General features: G+C 31.5%; 1 protein-coding gene and 1 long non-coding RNA gene across 3 annotated transcripts in view; one reads left to right on the forward strand and one right to left on the reverse strand.

Moving 5' to 3' along the window:
• The first annotated feature begins 7,220 nt into the window (after positions 1 to 7,220).
• LOC139495810 (uncharacterized) overlaps positions 7,221 to 23,164 on the forward strand; it is a 52,131-nt gene continuing 36,187 nt past the window's right edge. The window contains exon 1 of the mRNA XM_071284183.1: positions 7,221 to 7,627. The gene's annotated coding sequence lies outside the window, so the exon portion shown is untranslated. The remainder of the gene's footprint in view (positions 7,628 to 23,164) is intronic.
• Positions 17,279 to 22,239, reverse strand: LOC139495809 (uncharacterized). Of its 2 annotated transcripts, none has more exons than XR_011657477.1 (3): positions 21,585 to 22,239; positions 18,943 to 19,043; positions 17,279 to 18,195 (listed from the first exon to the last, which is right to left on the reverse strand). It is a non-coding gene; the product is annotated as an uncharacterized lncRNA (long non-coding RNA). The 2 variants fall into 2 exon arrangements; XR_011657478.1 differs by having other exon boundaries at positions 21,912 to 22,236.

Consider the following 23,164-nt stretch of genomic DNA (forward strand, 5'->3'; position numbering starts at 1 on the left):
ATACAATAGTCTACAAAGATACATCATTCTTAAAAAACGTGCAATTTAAAATTGTAGTCAGAGGCAAATCTATCAACCTCATGGGGTCCCCAAAGGGTTTCAATTATCTGAAATAAAAATTCAAAAATAGCCCAATCATCTAAATCGATAATCCTACTTAGATAATCTGCTCTTTCATTCTCAGTACGCGGGATCCATACCATATCTATATTAACATTGTGTGTGATACATATGCTAAAAATATCTAAAGCCAACTTTTGCAGTGCTGATTTAGTGCTCCCTTTACTTACAATGCTAACAACAGTTTGGTTGTCAGTAAACCATTTTACATTCTTGCCACTTAAAAAGTTTATCAGCGACAAAAATACATTTTTCACAGCAGTCAACTCCTTCCATGTGGAACTAGTAGAAACTTCAGATTCTAACCACGTACCATGAGCAATATTATATGGGTTTTCCACAATATAGCCCCCGTAACCCGTATTACTTGCATCACTATATACAATAGTCTGCCAAGATACATCAGTCTTAAAAGGTTTAACATTTGCTTCATGTAAATTAAACCTCCAAAAATTAATTTGATCAATACTGTCTACAGATAAATGTATATAACTGTTCCATGAATGAACACTATTAATGTCAATAGACAAATGTTTGATCATTAAAAATAATATATTGCCTATAACGGGAGACGTAGATATAATCTGTCGTACCAAGGAAGCTACAGTGGAGATCAGTTCTAACCTTTCATAAATTCTGTCAGAATCTGTCAGAACTGTTCTAGAACAGTATGTAGAACTGTCAGCCTGACACCTTTTAGTCAGTTCTAGGTTAGAACTGTTCTAGCTAGAACTGATTTGGTCAGTTCTACCTAGAACTGATTTGGACAGTTCTAGCTAGAACTGATCCTGACAGTTCTACCCTAGAACAGTTTTAGACAGTTCTAGCTAGAACTGATTCTGACAGTTCTACTTAGAACAGTTCTACTAGGGTAGAACTGTTCTAGGTAGAACTGTTCTAGGACAGGTTAGAACAGTTCTAGGACAGAATATTCTGACAGTTCTAATGAGAGGTTAGAAGTGATCTCCACTGTACCTTCCTTACAAATACGTTACCATTTTTGGTTAAACACAAATCAATGTCTGAAATGGTACTCATAATCTTATCAATACGATTGTCAGGAATTGTAAAACCTCCTTTATCTGTATAAATGGTAGTGCCTAAAAAAGTGGGATTTTTAATAAGTGTCCACAAAGACTTGTCAGCTACTTATTATGTCTTTTAAAACCTGTATGGCCATTTGAGTACACAATTCCTTATCATCATGTACACCAAGTCCATCATCTAAGTACATAATAATCTGCTTACCTTCTCCTTTCCCCTTTTTAATAAGTCGTCTAGTTAGTTTGTTAAATATGTAACAAGCCGTACTGAGACCAAACGGTAATACTAGAAATTTAAAACATTGTTTAACACCGTTAAACTCCCAAGCAAATCCTAGATATTTAGTGTGAGCCGGGAAAATATCGACGTGGTGATATGCATAATGTACAATGTACGTCGTACTTAAACATATATGAATGTGCATTTATATAATGTTTTGCAATACGCATACATTCAAATTTTATACTTTATTGTTGTTTGACTGAACAGCAACCGTTAAAGGATTCACAACAAATGGAATATCTAACGTCTCCACAATCAAACCTCTAGCTAGTAAATTCAGTAATAACCGATCTAACAAAATCTGCATTATTCAAAGTTGACAAATTATTAGACAAAAAAAATGATATAGGATTTGAATAGAAAGGTAAAACATAACCATTTCTTATAGTATCTATAATTAATTTAGGCGAACCAATATCTATCCAAAATTGAATGTTTTTGCTACCTTTAACAATAATATCAGACTGATCTAGCAATAATATTCAAAACAATTATTGGTCAAATTGCCATCAATATGATTATCTACTAAAATGTCTTGTGAAAGTTCAAGATAATTAAAATACTCATCTTTGAAAAATTCACTGGGGCCTGGTTTGGATTGCTGGTTTACTACTGTTGACATACGGACAGTCTGGATAACTATATATGGATAGTGTCTGCTGAAAGTCAGACTTACTTGTATGGGCAGTTTCTGGTCGGAGTTTGAATAACAATATAGAAAGCGTCTGATAAAAGTCAGACTTACTTGTATGGGCAGTGTCTGGTCAGAGTCTGACTAACAATATGGGTAGTGTCCGTTTAGAGTCAGACCAACTTGTATGGGTAGTGTATGATCGGAGTCTGAAAAACAATATGGGTAGTGTCTGCTTAAAGTCAGACTAACTTGTATGGGTAGTGTCTGCTCGGCTCGGAGTCTGAATAACAATATGTGTAGTATCTGCTTAAAGTCAGACTAAATTGTATGGGTAGTGTCTGGTCGGAGGCTGAATAACAATATGGGTAGTGTATGCTGGTTGGAGTCTGAATAACAATATACCTGAAGGTATTATCTGTTTAAAGTCAGACTACTTTGTATTGATAGTGTCTTCTCTGCATAGAGTCATACTAACTTGTATGGGTAGTGTCTGGTGGGAGACTGAATAACAATATATGGGTTTTTGGACGGCCATATAATTTACCTAAAAGTAGGATAGACTCTTGAATACATTGAAAGAATCGAAATAGGATGAACAGATCATATAAACCAAAATGCAAATATAATACAAGCCCAAACGAAAAAAATATGAACAAGTCTATATTGAAAACGTTAAAACATATGATTGAGTTGGATTAAAACCGCAATTGTCATATATATATATAGTTGTGTTTAGAAGTATATATTTTTTTTTAAATAGGATATCAAAAATGTTGGTTGCTTATCGTCTAGACTGGCTTCCGATCGCAATATTAAGTATGTTACACATATACCAACAATACGTGAGAGAGTATGGCTAAAAGCTAATACCTGGAACGTAGGTCAGTCATTCCCAAAAAATGGGTACAATTACAAAATTTCAGTGTCGCCGGCAAATAACCACAAAATGCAAGCTTAACATATGTCACAGATAATCTTTTTCGTGTTCTAAGTGATTAATATGTATACTAAAATAAAATTATATTCTTTTGTGATGTATATCGTAAATATATTTGTGTGATTTTCTATTCAATATACGGAAATCACACGAATTCCGAATGTCGCCAAGAAAAACTCCAAATATCTGTGTGAATTAAAATACTTTATTTCATCTAAATCATGATTAGATTTGCTTTTTTTATTTGACACTATATTGATTTTGATCCACAAAAATATTTTAGAATCAAAAGTTATAATATACACTTTGATTTACCCATTAAACCAATGTCGCCGATAAACGTATAACCTACCGTAACGTATCTTTAGGTACAGTCAAAACATATTTATATGATTGGAAATCATGCCCAAAGTGACTTTAAGCAAAGTTGATACATCAAATTTTAAAATCCTGCCTTTAACTTTTATTGCAATGAAACGAAAAATTAAAAAAAATCTTCTCTTTCTCTTTTTTTCGATTGTCGCATATAAGAATCCAACCTACGTAACGCGTATTTTGGAACGCACTAACCAAGAACAAATCAAAATGATGATTATTTCATTGAAAGCACCCATAAAGCTTCTCAATAATCAGTTTTGAGAAAGCAACTCAACAATATTGTTACATATTTCCATGTATAATGTAAATAAAACTAACCTCCGTTTAAATAACCTCCGTGACGCAGTTATTTACAGTTAAGTTGTGAGACTTTTTTATCAGTATCAGCGGCTGCCGACACTGCCGAAAGTCATTTTTGTAGCAGACATCATTTATTATAAAGGAAACAGACAAACAAAATACAGATTTTGAGAAAAAAAATGTTGTTTTGAGAAAGGTATGTTAACTTGTTTTTTCCCTATTATGTGAGCAACATTATAACGTTTAATAAACGTTATATAGCCATTTTCTTAGATTTGAAATAGTCTACAACACAACTTGTGTAATTACGACGACAATCATAACTTTAACAGCGGTTTATGGCAAACATTTTCAAGATTATTTAGGACTCATCAATGTAACAGATGTTATGCAAATAAAAAAAATCTAAAGATGCATGTAAACACGATCATACCAATTGAAATTCTTGTACATTGTTATAGATACCAAATCAGTTCATCAATTATCACTAATAAAAATCAAAAGGTGATGTCAATCATAGACGACATCATTGATTTACGTTACGGAGGATAGAAATTTAAGGAAAAAAGTTTTTTTTTCTCTAACAGGCCTTGACTCTTTTTAGATAACGATTTACTAAGAAAAATGTTCAATTCTGTTGTCTTGTTTGTCATTTAATTCCAATATTTACATTCATTTATATGTTTGCTGTTGGTAAGAACTGGAATTGTCCGTTATGGAGGTTTTAAATGTCGTTACGGAGGATAGAAATTTTCGAAATGAAACTATTTTGACTCCAAAACTTCATAGTTGAGTATAATACATACATTATGGTGTGAAGGAAGATGACATTATCTGTATAGAGCTAATAAAATTAAGTTGAACAGTATTCGGTTTAGGTAAAACATATTTTTGAGTGAAAGTTCATGAATCGTTACGGAGATTTTGACAAGAACAAGTCCATTTGACTAAAAGAAACATATAACTTGATAGAAAACAGTTTTTTAGTTTGTAATGTCAATAAATTGTTTAGAAAAGCTAGCATTAAAGAGTTAAGTGTTACTATGTATCAGCATTCAGATACTGGTTTCATATCAACCTCCGTAACAAAGATGGGGGTGTGGACTAATACAGGCATAAAAAATACATACAAGTGATTCAAAACATAAATAATAGGGTTTTTCCTGGAAAGCTGTATTATGAAACTAAAATATTATACAGCATAACATTTCATTAGTTTAAATTTATTACTAAATAAGTTGTGAAAACTACTTATTTGAATTATTTTTTAAACACTATATTAATTCAGACCTTTAAATTGGTATTTGCTTTCAATATATACAGAATAATACGTATAAATCAGTTTGCTATGGTGGTAAATGTAATCCATTTCACATGAGCCTGGATTTAAATCTTGTGTTTTTCTCTAATGCAATTTTTAAGATGACTTTATACAACACTAACCTCCGATACGTTCATACTTACCTTGTCTTACAAAAAATGCTAAAACTAGAAAACAACTAAAATGGTGTAAGTAAAAATTAAAAAAATGACAGACTAGATATAGACACAGAAGAAAACAACACTCTCTCTCTGCTCAGTTGAAATTTATTTTTTAACAGTGTCTACATTTGAATTGTACCCATTTTTTGGGAATGACTGAGTACCGGGAACCAGGATACTTAACGTCCAACTAAGTATGCATAGAACAATTACATTACTGGGCTCTCTTATGTCTTATATTAACGGATTTCAAATGTCGAGTTTGCTTATGTGGCCTTGTGAATTGAACTGACACGTGTTTCATTGTCCTTTAATATCTTTTAACATCAGTGTTTATTTTAATTAACACTTGTATCTTTAGACTAGAATAATACCATATTAAATATATATATTATTAAAGTCACACATTGTTTTGTTTTATTTTAAGGATTTAAGTCAGCAGAACCTGTCTATCTGAATTTCTGGTATTGTATATTTGATTTTGTAAAATATTATGATAAACATAGTCAATATTTACATATTGCAATTAAATTTACATTTTAGACAACTTTTTCGATTTTTTATATTTGCCAGGAGTACTTTTAAACGGAAACCAGCTGAGAATGGGATAACTTAAATATTTACTCTTTTAAACGAATTCAACATCGATACATGTGTTTAAAAAAGATCAAGAATTGTGTCTCTTCAATGACTTTTAATTTGCCAAACAATACGAAAAAATAAAGCATTAACAGAAACTGTTTGATTGGCAAACAACGTCCATAACAATAGAAATTCCACCAATCATGATGTGACGTCATTTGAAGGTACGATGAATGAAATTGCACATAGTCCTTTAAGTTTTAAACGCCGAATTTGAAAAATTTTACAAGGATCAGATATTTCTGAAAGCAACAGCATAGTGTAGATAATAAACTCGGCATAATACTAGATAAAATGTCGTACCTAGTTAAAATTTTGTACGCAAGCGTTTCGTCTACAAAAGATTCATCATATCAGTGACGCTTGAAGCACAAAATTCATGTAAAAAAGGGAAGAAAAAAGTACGAAGTTGGAGAGCAACTTGAGGAACTAAAATTCCGAAGGTTTTTTTTTTTCAAAAAAAACAGATCAGGCAATATATTCCTGGGATAGAAAACCTTTAATAATTCGAAAAAATCGGCCATGCGAGTTAGGCCGTGTTCACATCAAACTCCATGTACAGTAAACATGTTTACAATTGGTTTAATGTAATGTACACATCAGAGGCGGATTTAGGGGGGGGGGGGGCTCAGGGAGCCCGCCCCCCCCCTTTTGGGAAAAAATTTGGTTGCTTATATAGGGAATCACTGAAGCGTGACTGGAGCGGGCCCCCTCTTAGGTCAGTCAGTGTGCCCCCACTTATGAAAATTTCTGGATCCGCCACTGCACAGATTTCACATTACATTAAATTTTAATACATTTCAAATAAAATTCAAAAATATTCATAATTAGTAATTAGTACAACATGTTCAAGTATCCTCGAACTTTGTTCATCGGTTAGATTTTGATATTTGTCTTTTTTCTTATTATTGGTTCAATCTCATAAACATTAACTCCGCCGCATTTTTGCGCCTGTCTCAAGTCAGGAGTCTCTGGCCTTTTTTGATTTTTTTTTGTTGATTAAAATATTCAATTTTAAAGAAACCTAGTATGGATAGTAAAATTTGGTGTTTTCTCTGAGTCCTTTAAATCACTCGAAACTATGTGACACACACAGAGGTGATAGATACATGTATGTAGTATAAATATACAAAAATTGAATATTTTAATCAACAACAAAAAAATCAAAAACAAAATCTGTATCATATACCCAAGCCCCTATGGTTGTGCTTAGTATTTCTTTCTTCATATCCTTGTTGTTATTTACATCGGTAACAGTCTTGTTTATCGAAAGTCATCATACACGTTAACGTGTTTGAAATTCTATTAAACATTTCTCATTCGCATATACATAGCATGTGGGTCTGTGTGTGTTTTACAGAAACATAGGTCATTACATCAGAAAGTAGGAACAACAATTGGAGAAAAGAGAATAATGGGAGCACAACAGTTAAAGAAAATAATGAGCAAAATGTACGAAGAATAGAGAATAATGAGCAAAAGGTACGAGGGATAGAGAATAATGAGCAAAAATATAAAAAATGAAGAATAATGAAAATATAGAATAATGAGCAAAAATATGAAAATCAGAGAATACTGAACAAAAAATATCAACTATAAGAATAAAGAAAAATGACCTAAAAATTAAATGAATGCAGAATTGAATGAATCCCTCTCTTGACCCTCAAACATCGAGGAAGTAGAATCGGAAACAAACAACTAAAAGTACTTAAGAGCAGTAAAAGTTTTATTTAACAGTGACTGTATATACTAAATAAATAGACTTAGTTTTCACAGAAAGAAGGAAATCTGAATATTTTGGATTTGAGGTAAGAAATTTCGATTTTTAGTAAAAATTTGAAAAAAATGAGTTCCAGAACATTATTTATTTAGTATAGAAGTGCATTCCACTGTAATATAGGCCTCTTTTTCATAGTATATGATGAAGATGCATTCAAAATTTTCAGGAGATAAAATGTATTATAATATGGTTAATCATTTATTATTAACAAATAACTTAGGGCAGGGATAATAGAAGAGAATGGTATAAAAGGAGAGATGTATCGGGTATTGACATATGAAGAATAGCGAATAATACAGTAAAATGCGTAGTTTTAAGCCGCTAAATAATTATATTCACTTAGGATTGATGAGACACATTTCTATTTTTGCCAAAAAAAAATGTTTTTTTGTCAAATTAGTAGTATTATACTTAAATATAGAGTATCTAACCTTAAGGGGCCATTCGTACTAAATATAAATGTGGCAAAGATCACATACGAACGTTGTGTGATGTTCATGTCGTGTTATCTTAAGTTTATAGCTTTTGTCGAGCCTGCAACTTTTGTTGCAGAAAGCTCGACATAGGGATAGTGATCCGGCGGCGGCGTTAGCTAACTTTTTGAAAGCTCTATATTTTCGAAGGTGGAAGACCTGGATGCTTCATACTTTGTATATAGATGCCTCATGTTACGAAGTTTCCGTCAGTGACATGTCCAATGTCCTTGACCTCATTTTCATGGTTCAGTGACCACTTGAAAAAAAGTTCAGATTTTTTGTAATATTGAATTCTCTCTTATAAGTAATAGGATAACAATATTTGGTATGTGCGTTCCTTGCAAGGTTCTCATGCCCGTCAGACAATTTTCACTTGACCTCTACCTCATTTCATGGATCAGTGAACAAGGTTAAGCTTTGGTGGTCAAGTCCATATCTCAGATACTATAAGCAATAGGGCTCGTATATTCGGTGTATAGAAGGACTTCAAGGTGTACATGTCAAACTGGCAGGTGTCATCTGACCTTGACCTCATTTTCATGGTTCAGTGGTTAAAGTTAAGTTTTTGTGTTTTGGTCTGTTTTTCTCATACTTTATGCAATAGGTCTACTATATTTGTTGTATGGAATGATTGTAAGGTGTACATATGAAGCGGGCAGATGTCATCTGACCGTGACCTCATTTTCACGGTTCAGTGGTCAAAGTTAAAATTTTGATTTTTGGTCTTTTTATCTAATACTATATGCTATAGGTCAACTATATTTGGTGTATGGAAATATTTTATGATCTATATGTCAGTCGCGCAGGTTTTATTTGACGTGACCTCATTTTCACGGTTCATGGCACAGTGTTAAGTTTTTGTGTTTTGGTCTATTTTTCTTAAACTATAAGTAATATGTCAACTACATTTGTTGTATGGAAGCATTGTTAGCTCTACACGTCTGCCTGCCTGTATATCAGTTCAGCGAATGGGTGTTGATAGAATACAAAAAAAGGTATTACATTATACCGTTCATCTTAATATTTGGACTAATAGTAAGAATACAGTTAAAGATGAATCATAAAACAGATAAAATGAGTATATGCTTAAGGTATAGAACCACTAATTCAGACCCGGTCGGAAAGTACATATTTTAAACAAAGTAGTTCGAACGCATAGCTGTATCTGTGTCAATAGCGGGTATATTTGGTTAGTTGTGGTATCAAATGAAAGCTTGGGGACATGAGATCTGTAGAACCCTTGTTGAAAGGTTTATTTGAATAATAAAGAAGTATATGAAATTTTGATAGAAGGGCACATTTGACCTGTTGTTCAGATCAGACGTGCCTTTTTTTGTACTATCAAACTTCAGGGAACCAGTACGCTCTAATATGCAATTAAAGATATGTTGATGATGATTTTTGCAGCACAAGTCAGGATAAGGTACGGTTTTGACATGAAATATTTGCCACTTTATTTGAACTTAAGACAAAGTAGCCATAAATGCTTGGAATTGCAACATTTAACATAGAAAGCAATTAGTGGTCTTATACCTTTAATAAAACAAGTCCCTTTCGTGTTAGTTTTCTGGTTATTTTTTTAAAGGAAGAACGGTTAAAAGGTCAGTGGTGGATCTAGAAATTTTCATAAGTGGGGGCTCACTGGATGCCTAAAAGGGACCCGCTCCCGTCACGATTCAGTGATTACAAAATGTACCTACATAATCAACCATTTTTTTTCTCAAAAGGGGGACGGGCTGTAACGGGCCGCAAAAAGTTCTAATGTGAAACCATTCAAACGGGAAAATCCACCGTCTAGTCTATAAAAACGAGAAACACTTATGAATCACATCAACAAACGACAATTACAGACAATAGGACAGGTGCAAACAATTTCAGCGGGTTTATACGTAAAATGGTACCAAACCGTCCCCCTTATCTTAAACAATGGTGTTCCATCATAAGATAGAAAGACACACTATAAAGTATTAATTGAAATAGCGGAAGTTACGCAAAAGACATATTAACACAAGTGAACATACATTGAACGAATAAATTTGATCTATGATAGTGTGAATACCAATTTAATATAATAAGGGATGCGTAATTAAAGTAACAGTAATATACCGCTGAAAAATTTCAGAAAAAAAACATTAGCTTGAACAAAAATCCGCCATTCTCCAAAGTATTATAAAGAGGTAAATGAAAATAATTTTGTTGTTAGGTATACAATATAAATGGAGAAAGGAAATATTTTTACATAGTACGAAGATGTGAAAAATCATAGTTACATGTATACCGAATACTTACGGAATCAGGGAACACGGAACCGGTCTGACTACAGCCAGCCCCAACTATCAACTTGCGTTTGTAGACGCAAGTGGATAATCGGGGCTGGCTTTATTCAGACTGTAACGGAACCTGAATTTTTTAATTTAATTGCTGCCGAATCAAGTGCCCATGTATTTCTCAGCCTTCGTTAACTTTCTAATGCTTCATTCCGATGTTGCTGTCCGTCCTGAGTAGACGTGGTTTATACGATTACAAAGCTGGCACTGTATTTTAAAATATTTCCAAAACTATATCGAATTTACTCTGTACAGACCAATGAATTTCAGAGACTGCTTACACATGGAACACAGAAAAGTTATTCGGCTAAATAACCACTTTTTTAATATTCCATACAAACAAACTATTTTCTGTATGATTTTTAACGTCTGCTTGTATTGTGCTTTCCCCCCTAATTATATCCGTATTCTCATCCAAATAAATTTCAATTTTGTCCGAGCGGTGTTTTTGATGACCATTTTAAAACGAATTAATAGTTGTAAAATTCCCCGTTTTTTTCACACATCATCCTAAGCTTCTATGAATTTGATTTCTACTTTCAAAACAAAATTTCATGGGGATACGGCGTGAATCATGAATTAGTACTTATTGCAAAAATAAACCAAGGTTTACTTTTATAAATTGTTATTTGGATGGAGAGTTGTCTCATTGGCACTCACACAACATCTTCCTATATATCTATACCAAGAATAAAAATAAAGTGATAAAACTGTGCCTGTTATGCATCATGTGCATAAGAACATATATAGATATAGCGTGCAGATGCTCAAATATCAAAGAAACAGAATATTTAAAAAGTAAGCAGCATGATTGCCGGAAAACGATAAAACAATCTATGTCAAATAACCGCTATGTATTGCATCAAAACTCTCGGCACTCTGCATCTAGGGAAAGTTACCGTTAAAAATGCTGTACACAAAACCCGCTGCATTGGCTTATCTGTGTAAACGTTATTCGATAACGTCAGGAACGATAACTCATGGCGTAACGTCATTCGGTATCGTTTAACGGCACAAAGTGACCTATAATTTTACCGGTTGGTAAATCAAACGTCGCATTATAATTCTTATATGATTTGCATATCTATGAATACTTGAATTGGATTGGTCAATTAGAATTTTTCTCTAACAGTAGGACAACCGGATGTGCCTTTTTGGCCAAAATGTGATTCGGTGGCGCTCAGTAGTCCTACGCCGAAAATTGGACTTTTTTGCGTCGGCCGACGTCAGCTGAAAAATGGCGCGCTTTTGTACAAAATATTCATTCGTTTACAGCAAAGTACCGGCGGTAAATGCTGTTGATTGTAAGCACATTTATAAAAGAAAAATATATGAGTTTACTTATTATTTTCATGTTTGAACAAAAAAATTAAAGAAAATCTTATTTTTTCACATCTGAACATAGAATTTCGGATTTCGATTTTCTGCACTCTAGAATTAAATAGCGATATTAAAAAGGGGTACAAAAAAAAGCCTATCCTTCAATTACCTCGAATTTTTTACATCGTAATTTTGCTAGTTTTTCACATCGAAATTCGTAAAGAAAAGGGGTGTCCAAAGTAGGGCAAAAAATTGTACCCATTTTAAAGTAGGGGTCTCAATTTTTTATAAGTTTTTCCTAGCATGGCCGGTAGAATTAGAAATCGGGAAAGATTCTCGGTTTTTAAAGTAAATATTCATTCAACTATCAAGAATAGCTGAATCCTTATATATGTAACCCCTATAAAAATATCAATATGTGTCAATAAATTGTAAAATTATAGCCTTTTTTTCGAAATTGAAGAAGGCGCCATTTTCGCCTATTTGTCTATTACGTTTATTGGTCTGCTATAATTATTAGCTGATTCTAAAAAATCTCCGCCTCGATTTTTTTTATACTTGCATTTTATAATCTTTGGTACATAATACAGATGTTATAAAAAAATTAGGCACTTCTATCGAGTAGAAATGGAGAACGGTCATCTTTATTTTGTATGTCCCCACTATGGGGGCGTGGTCCTCCTTTCCCATTGTTTCTGAAGTACACGATAGCTATTCATCTCTCTAAATTAATTATCAACTAAATATCATTGAAACAAAATGAATATATTTTAAAACATCATTAAATTTTAAGTGCTACTGATTTTTTTTAACAGAATATGCCGGAATCGACCCCATCCGATGTTGTGTCAATACATAGATAAACGTTGTCAATATCCGGCGCCGAAAATGTCAACGTAAAATGTCAGTAAAAGTTGGAATCTTTTCTTCTTTGTAGACTTTGTATAAATTTTGTTTATCTTAATGTCAGGAAAGTCAGGCAGTATGTTGAAACCATATCAACGTTATACCAAACCAGGCTTTACTTGGTAAACTAACAGTTTAAGGCCTGCATCAACATCATGAGATTGACTTGTTGTTGTTGACATCGTAGATCATCGTACTTTAATAAAGTTGAGAAAAGATTCATTTCGTGCATATTGTTACCGGCCGCTGAGTTTTTGAAATGAACAACTTATCTGTTTGGTCATATCGATTTCTTTCATAATTTTCCTTTCATTCATTAATACAGTTATCGTTATGTGTTTTGTTTCTTTTTTTGTCAAAAGGGGGGGAGGGGGCTTGCTCTTTTAATTTTATCAAAGGCATGCGTAATTTTTAGGACTTATGGTTCTCAATTTCTGATTTGCAGTGAAGGTTCAACCTCTTCATGACTTTACATATTTCAAATCTGCAGTTCCTTAGGAAAATGATTATTTATGATTACTATATTAGTATTACATATATATATAGTAATATACATGTATCTATGCATAGGGGGAAAAAGGGGGCGACCATTTGCTATTCTAGGTGGTGGGAATTCGAAGAGAATCCTGGTGTGTTTGTACTAGTATTTGTCTGTCCTAGGTGCTTTACCTTTATATCCATTCAACAGTAGGCCTATATGTTCATCTTTTTTTTTGTTATTTTGTTTAATGTAAATTATTTGAATGAAGTATGTAAAAGTTTGTTGCCAACTTTTTTTGATAAACCACATAAACTATAACATTGGAGATCTATAGTAGGATTTTTTTCTGGATTGACTATTTATTAATCTGCATCCATTGCATCATATGCTTTTATTTTTAATTAAACATATTTCACTTTTGCACACAGTCACAGAATATTCCTTTTCAGGTAGTTTTGTGTCATGTTATTTAGGGGTCTTTTATATACATGTAGCTTACTATACGTTATTGGTTCTGCTATAATAAATGTTGAAGGCTGTCAGAGATCTATAATATATATTAAGTCATTTAGTATCTGGTGAGGAGTTGTCTCATTGGCAATCATACTCAAACTTCTGATTTTCATATTAAAACTGTAATCAAGCCTTAAGCAGGCAAACTGAAAGGGAACTGTAGTACCTATAGTAAAATAACTTATTACAAAAAACTGTTCCACTTTAAAAAAATCAATGAAGTATTTTAAATGATATAATGTAGCTAGCCATATGGAATATGTTTTATATGTTGTGCATCTCTTTTCCCCTTTCAGTCACAGGGGCTATGTTCAAAGCATGGTTGTTTATATCATACATTTGTAACTGGTGGTAGGATATATACATGTAGTAATGCAGTGTTGAATACTGATTCCCCTCTCCCTAAATTGATAGGGATAAAACAATTAAAATTCTTTCACTAAATCTCAATAATAGGGCAAAAGTGAAAAAATCAATCTAAGCACACTATTGTTTCTGCTCTGTCAGACATGTTTTCTGCTCTTTGATAGGGTTGTCTCTTTAATACCTTGCCCATTTCCATTTTCAATTTAATAGACAATTTAAGTATGTGATATGTGATAGTATCCAAAAGTGAGCTTATTTGATCAAATTCATCCTTGTGATTCAATTCTTGAAAATAGAGTTTTACAACATATGGGTAAAAGGTAAAAGTCTTATTTACCATGAAAATAGTCAAATAATTCTGGAATGGTAAAACTTGAATTAGCCAAAAGGTAAAAGTGAGATTTCTTTAAATTACACGCATGCAAAATAAAAGGGAAACACTTCAGTCCAGAGGGATGATATATTCGTTTTTCAGAAGTATACAATACAAGAGTGCACACGCTGAAATGTCTCGCTTTTTCTTTACTAACTTATCATTGGTATTATGTTGATGGTCCTAAATATAAAGCTTTATTACAACTGTCACACAAACTTAACATTAAACAAGTAAACTAAACATTGACCAATGAACCATGAAAATGAGATAAAGGTCAGATGAACTATTACAGGCAGTCGTGTACAGAAAACAAATCTTCCATACAACAAATATAGTTGACCTATTGCTCATAGTTTAAGAAAACAGACCAAAAAAAAAAAAAACTTAACATTGGACAATGAACTGTCAAAATGAGGTCAAGTTCAAATAAAACCTGTGTGAATGACATATAGATCATAAAATATTTCCATACACCAAATATAGTTGACCAATTGCATATAGTATTAGAAAAAAAGGCCAAAAATCAAAAACTTAACTTTTACCACTGAACCATCAAAATGAGGTCAAGGTTAGATGACACCTGCCAGCTAGACATGAACACCTTACAATCGTTCCATACACCAAATACAGTAGACCTATTGTATACAGTATAAGAAAAACAGACCAAAACACAAAAACTTAACTACAGTACAGCCTGTGACTTCCTCTTAGTTATGTCCACCCTCTTGTATGGTCAACATCCAATGGTGAACATTTATTGGGGTATTCAATCTTGAGATGTTGGCCATTTATTGGGGGTCATAAATCATGGGCAGATTTTTTATATAATGTTACCTGTTAAAATCAATCAGGGTTGAAGTTTTCAGCTGGTATGTTTCATTAAAATTTACCTGTACAGGTAACTTGGGTTTCATTTAAAATTGACATTTCACCTTTTTTTGAAAATGTAGAATAAAGTATTGTTTTACTCTGTTAATTTATTATTATTTTTTGTCTTTAATGTTATTTAAAATTTTTATTTTTTAATTGTTTTTTTTTCATTTTTGTTTGTTTTGTTTCTTACTGTTTTGTTTCTTATTCTTTTAATTTCTTCTTAGTAAGAAAAAAGTCAAAGCCAAAGTTATTGACTATCATTTGAAATAAACAGACTTTTAATAATTGTTTTTTTAAGTAAAAGGTTTATATAAATGTACATGATGTATATTGTATTCAATTGTTTGATAACATTATTAAATGAGTTATTACTATTAATAAGAACTAATAATCATGCAAGTGATATTTTAAATAAAAAAAATGAAAGTAATTAAACAGTTTGGTTTCTTAACAAAATAAGATGATCAATATCAATCCTTTTACAATAGATTTTGATAACATTTAATATTATTCAGGAAAACTACAAGTACCATTATATGGTTTAGGAAAAAACTAATTTTGTTTATCTAAATTTTCTTCAAATCTCAAAACAAGAGTTGTGCACAAACAATCACCGAAAAGACTTATTTTCCAAATGTCCACCTAGTTATCATAAAATTTTGATAAATGTTCATTAAAAATGCTAATCATAATGAAAAATGTTCTTATATATCTGAATCAAGTGAATCTTATGAAAAGAAATTATTTAAAGAAATTGTCTTGAAACTTATTAAATATGTTATCTTCAGTTTGGTTAATTTCTTTCAAAATTTGTCTCTAGAAAAAATAAAGTGCACTTCTAAAGATGGTGACACTTTAATGGTCTATTAATTAAATCATTTTTTCCCAGTGTATTATATTGTCCATAGTGCTGGACTGGCATGATACATATTCTTGGTATACATTTACAAAGAATATTTCAATCAACCTAGGCCTTTTAGCTTAAGTTAATAATTGCAGGGACTTGAATGAATTAAGACTTTTAAAGTCCTTAATAAAACATGAATTTAAAGAAAAATCTAAAAATAATAACTTATGATAAAAACTGTAAAGTTAACTTGATTGTGTCAATTAAGGTAGAGAATTTTTGGTCATAATTTAGAAATAGAAAATAGTGGACAATATAAAATTCCTAGAAAGGATAGAATGTGTAAACTGTGCGTCTTGTAGGTCAATGAAGAACACATATTCCTTGATTGTAAAATAAATAAAACAACTTTGAGATATAAATCCATTTGAAAATTATTTACCTTCTCATTATAATGTCTCTAACCCAAGAACAAAAAGTAAAAGAAATGCTTAACCCCTTAAACATGGATCATGTTTAAAATATCATGACAATAAAAATATTATCAAATTTTGCTGTACTGAATATTTCTAATATTTTATTCAATAAAGAAATAATGAATTGCCTAAATTTTATTTAGCGTAAGTCCTAAAGACAATCTTAATCATATGTTAAGATCAGTCTATCTACAATAATAAACCATTTTGATTTTAGAAAATTAATTTGAGAAACACCTTGTCAATAGAAAAAGGCAGGCATTGTAAATGTTTGCAGTATATATGAAAATGAGATTTATTTATTCTTCACTACCAAAAAATAGACTTAATATAAAAAATAACTTAAATTGATCAAAATTATTTAAAAGGTATAATATCAAAACTAATAGTCAGGAGACAATTATTTTTTAATTAAGCTGTTTGTTCAACTAGTTTTATTGTTTCATTTTATTTTTGAATTTCTTGTCATAATCACAGTTATTAAATTTGACAAACACATACATGTATATTTTACCTGAGACACCTGACCTGTAAGTTATATAATTTTAACACTTTAATGCATTCAAATTTCCCTTTATCCTTGACTAGTTTTTGAGTAATACCTTGTGTATTAAAAAAGCAACAGGGGGTATGATGATGGACATATAGGGCCACCATGGTGAACATATTTTTTATGGCCACCATTAATAAGATAAAGTCACAGGTAGTACTGTACATGTACATGTATAACCACTGAACCATGAAAATAAGGTCAAGGTCAGATGACACCTGCGAGTTGGACATTTACACCTTACAGTCCTTCAATACACCAACTATCCTAGACCTATTGCTTATACATGTTGTATCTGAGATATGGACTTGACCACCAAAACTTAACCTTGTTCACTGATCCATGAAAAGAGGACAAGTGAAAACTGTCTGATGGGCATGAGGACCTTGCCAGGTACAAATGTATGACATTCCAAATATAGTTATCCTATTACTTATAATGAGAGAGAATTTAACATTACAAAAAATCTTAACTTTCTTTACAAGAAGTCACTGAACCATGAATATGAGGTCAAGGACATTGGACATGTGCCTGAGAGAAACTTCTTAACATGAGGCATCTATATACCAAGGATGAAGCATCCAGGTCTTCAACCCTTTAAAATATAAGTCTTTTGAGTAGTTACCTAACCCCACTTCCATAGTGGCCAGATCACTATCTCTTTGTAGAGCTTTCTGCAACAAAAGTTGCAGGTTCAACAAAAATGAGGAATCTTATTAATTATACAACAGTGATATATTGCTTTGAAATTTTTTTTCATGAAAACAACTGAGTCAATAATCTGCTCTTTTTTTTTTACTAAATAAGATGATATTTCACTTGTGCACATTTTAATGTTGATGAATCTTGCATATATTTCAAAATCCTCTTTTTACTACACATTGAGCCCATAGTCAGCTTAAGTTTCATTTATTCAATCCTGCATAAGTTCAAAAAAAATGTCTGCTAATAAACAATTGAGCCACTTCGGTTACCATTCTGTACATGAATATATCTCATTTTCATTTTCATATTCATTGCTGATTCCAGGTATCAAAATTTTAATCCTCCAGTAAAATTTTTCTTCTGACCATGCTGACAGTGTACTGAAAATGAAAAAAATAAATTTGTTATTAAATTAAGTGTGTTGATTCAATTGAAAAGTAATGATAAATGATAATTTTAATATATTATATTTCATTGTTATGGGCATCATTGACCCAAATACACATGTATGGTCTGCTTAAGTCATTCTCTTACATGTATCTGAAAAATGTTCAAGTTTATTTAAACACTTCTGATATTCTCATGGATATGTTGCACATCATGTAAGAGTTAATTCCCTTATATTGTTTTAAATCTTTATTAATGAATTTTAAAGTACTGAACCCTTCATTCTTGAAATTAGGTTTTAAATCCAAATGAAACTATCTTGAAATTATACAGTATAGATAATACATGTAGCATAAAATCTTTAAACTATTAAAAGTATACCATTTGGTCTTAAAGTCTGTGTATGATTCTTGGACCTATAAACTATAAATTTTAACTTCCATTCCAAATTTATTCCATTGGCAATTTTCTTGTCTGACTGTTAAATGTAAAATATTTTCAGTCTATTTCATTATCAAAATAGTGTTAATTTATATTCGTCTATCATGTTTTGTTCCATATTTGTGAGATTGAAATCATAGCGCATTGTAAAATAACCCACTGGTGTTACCCTGAAACGACACATTTGGATTTCTTACCCTAATCATGTTAATATATTCTAGTCATCTTGTTTTCTATTTTAAACAAAATAATTTGACATTCCATTTGATTACTGTTTTCTTGCTGTATGTATATCATACCTTAAATACATGTATATGTGCATGTACTGCAATTGATTTTGTTGATATATAAAAGTCCTCTGTTTTGAATTTTTGATTCATAGTGAACATCTTTCTCCATCCTGTAAATATAAAGCAAAGGTACATACAATTACTAAATCTATTATACTAAATTATTCAAAGCAAAATTTAATTAATTTTGCATTGTTGTTATCAACACATGAATACAAATTAGCCAAATAAATTACCACGAAAAAACATATTTTCTTGATCCAATGAAGACCCATTGGTGGCTGTAGACTGCTGTCTGCTCTTTGTTTGGTTGCTGTTTCTTTGACACATAACCCATTTCCATTCGCAATTTTATATATATCTATTATTATAAATTTCTGCTCAATACATAAAAGTTACAGGCAAAGAAAACATGTATTATAATAGTGTACAGTGTACATAAATATATGCAAGCTGATTTTTTTTTACATTTTCAGGGCACTCACAACCTTGTTTTAATTTGAATCCATGAACCACCACTGTCATAACACCATTATTTTGATAATATTATGATATCAATCAAGTTGAAGTACATTTTTTGAAAGAAATTAATATTGTCAATGGATTATCATTTCTAAGTAGCATGATAATTAGCATGATTAGTTGTATAAATATATATGACTATAGCCTATAGGAATAATATAACATAATGGATATAAAGAATCTGTACAGGCATATCAAATTTGTAATATTTCCTGGTCATGAGATACATGTACATGTATAAGCTCTGAAATGGGTGGGTGATTCAGTGGTTAATTTCAATGTGTAAATTTCTTTTAAAATATGAGATATGAATTTAGAGGATGCATGGCTATCTATTTTTTTTTTGTGTATGGGAAAGAGGAGCCTGTGCCTGTAATCGTTTTCCTTTTGTATTTTATGTTTATGAAAGATTTAATTTTTATGAATTTTACATTTTGGTGTACATATGTACATGACATATATATATGTTAGCGGCAATAAGTAAAATTAGGCATTAAGCTTAAATCCTAGGCAATAAGCTAACGCCTAGGCAGTAAGTCTATTGCCTAAATGTTGTTAGGCATTAGTCTTAAATCCTAGGATTTAAGCTTAAATCCTGAAAATGTGTGCAGGCATTAAGCTTAATGCCTAAAATGTAAATGCGAGTAAATAAAAGACATTTATTCATTTAAATTAAAATACATTTGTTACATACTAACATTATGATAACTGTGGCCTGTTTATCGACACTGTCCTAAGGTTAGTCCTATAAGATATTCTTAAGACAGAAAATATGATATAGTTAGGATCGACTTACGACATTTCTTAGCATGCTGCACATCGAAGCTATCTGAGGATTATATTAGCTGGGGTGTCCTTAGTATTGGCGTAAAAGAAAATAGCAAATAAAAAAAAAAGAAATATTGTATCAAATTCAACCAAAAACTTTAATTCATCAACCGATTAATTATTAGAAAATATTTACCACATTTATCGCACAGTATTCTGTTAATTCAACCAACAACTTTAATTCATAAACCGATTAATCATTAGAAAATAATTATAAGTTTTATATGAAAGGTTATAAATAATTTTTATATTATAATTGTAGATCTAAACTTTGAAACAAAAATATTAAGTAAAAAAAAATAGAATTGAACAAAATATTTGTAAATAGTTCAAATTAAATAAATAATCGGTAAAATCGTTTTATGCTTTGAGGGACCTGATTTCGAAGCGTCACGGTTTCATACTTAAAAGTTTAAAGGAAAATCTCATGCATCTCTCATATAAATAATGAGTACTTCAACTATTTTATTTATTACTGCAAATAGCATACGTTTGAAAATGAGCAGAAGAAGAAAATCGAATATCACCGATTTTAACGATGTAAAAGTACAGGGCCCAGTGTCATCCTAAATATAAAAAAAGAAGATGTGGCATTAGAGACCAGAAATAAATTACCTAATAAAATATGTTATTTATATTAAAATGCATCAAATAATAATTTAGAAATATAAAAACTTGATAGAAATTTGTGTTAAAAAATCATTTTTTTATCACAAATTGCGGACAGTTGAATAAGACAATTTACTTATCCAATAAAAAAATGGAAAATGATGTGATAAAAAAAATCATATCTTAATTTGGTCTACTTTTGACCAGTTCAAACTCCCCTTTATCAATTGGATACAATTACTTTTTGATACTTAGTAATACCACACAAACATGAAAAAAGTATGAGTTAATTCTGTTTTTCAACTGCTAAAATTACTAAATAAACTTACTAAATTTGAAGATCTGACAAATGAATGTATATCTATAAATGTAGAATTAGAAATATAATAAAAAAAACGACTCTATATCAACAAATCCTTGATATCAAGAATAAATCACCCAATATGCATAAATTCCAGAGTTTACTTATTGCCTAAAATTATGCTCGGCAATAGGATGAATAATCATCATCATATTTCAGGCAATAAGCTTTATAATGCCTGAAAATTTCAGGCAATAACTTAATGCCTAGGCGTTAGCTTATTGCCTAGGATTTAAGCTCAATGCCTAATTTTACTTATTGCCGCTAACATACAATGTATATATATGAAATCAGGGACACAAATATTATTTTTCCAAATTAAATATTATACCTGGTATAAAACATCCAACAGTATAAGTGGGTCTAGTGGCGGATCCAGAAATTTTCATAGGTGGGGGCCCACTGACCGACCTAAGAGGGCTCCAGTCAGGCTTCAGTGATTCCCTATATAACCAAATTTTTTCCCAAAAAGGGGGAGCCTGCCCCCCCCCCCCCCCCCTTAATCCGCCTATGGGGTCCACTTTTGAGTTGAACCCGAGACGTTCATCAAAATTCGTGGTGCCTCAGTAGCCTATATTTTGCAATTTATGGGGCATTGAAATTACATGTGTACCCCCCTTTTTCGAGAACTTGCAATCGGCATGAAACGTGATCATACGTGCTTTCGAATTTGATTCATTTTGGTCCGTATTTTCAGTTAGAGATTTACAATGTTCTATTATCTGAGCAAAAAGTGAAAGCGTGAATATTTTCCATGGAGATCGTGAAGAACACCTTGACAAGTTTAAAAACGGATGTTGACAACTTGTGTGGGTATAATATTTCCGGAGACAAGTGCGGATACCTTAGACCGAAATCCGAATGTAATTCACCAGTATATAGTTGATTCAATACTAGTATATTATAAGGAAATGATGATATATTGGATTTCAATTTTCATGTTTGATTTTATTTTTGCCGTTTAAATCATTTCTTTGGATCCGACTTATTTGATAGTAATTAACTAAAATATATGGTATGAACCATTACCTTTTGTGTTATTCAGCATAGAGATTAAGCATCCAAGAATGTCATTAATGCAACTTTTCAACATGGAATGCCAAATCCAACGTCAAATAATGGCGGCCATTACGTGTTGACAACGTCGTCTAGTGAACCGTATCACTGAGCGGCGAAATCCTTACTCAGGCGCTTCCGGTTGTCCTACTGTAAGTTTACACTTCGATAAACCATGTTTCCGAAACTACTTTTGTAATCTATTCATGCGCGATACACAAGCTTGCAGTGATCCCGGGATTTTCAGCATATTGTGATTTAAAAACAATTGCATAACAGTTGTGACTATTCTAGTGCATATATAACAAACAAAGAAATAAATGTAATGCACTAAAGCTTCGAAAATTTATAAAAATAAAATTTAATAAAATTCCGCGAAATTTCATGAAGGATTTGGCGAATTTACGTCATGGCCGAACACGACGTCATACGAATAGAAATTTTCAAGGGAAAGATTATTTCGTTACGTGTACGCTTCAAATTCGGATAACATTTAATTAAAATGAAGTTTTTGAGGTAGGTGCTATTTTATTTAAGATTCCGTTGTATTTATCGGACATTAATGGTTTTTAGAAAGTCAAGATGGCGGCGTACTCCTTATAGTTACGACTTGCCATTGTGCTTTTGATGGTAAATATATTTAGTAGCCATCAACAAAAAAATGTTTATTAAATATGGCAAATGTTTGGCTGAAGAATTATAAGGATTAAACACATTTTTTTTAGAGGTTATTGATGTGTAAACCGGGGCTCTTACTCACAAACTCAACATAAAAGTCCTTCGGACTTTTATTCAGTTTGTGAGTTAATCGCCCCGGTTTACACATCAATAACCTCTAGAAAAAATGTGTTTAAT

This window comes from Mytilus edulis, chromosome 11 (assembly GCF_963676685.1).
Source record: "Mytilus edulis chromosome 11, xbMytEdul2.2, whole genome shotgun sequence".
NCBI lineage: Eukaryota > Metazoa > Mollusca > Bivalvia > Mytilida > Mytilidae > Mytilus > Mytilus edulis.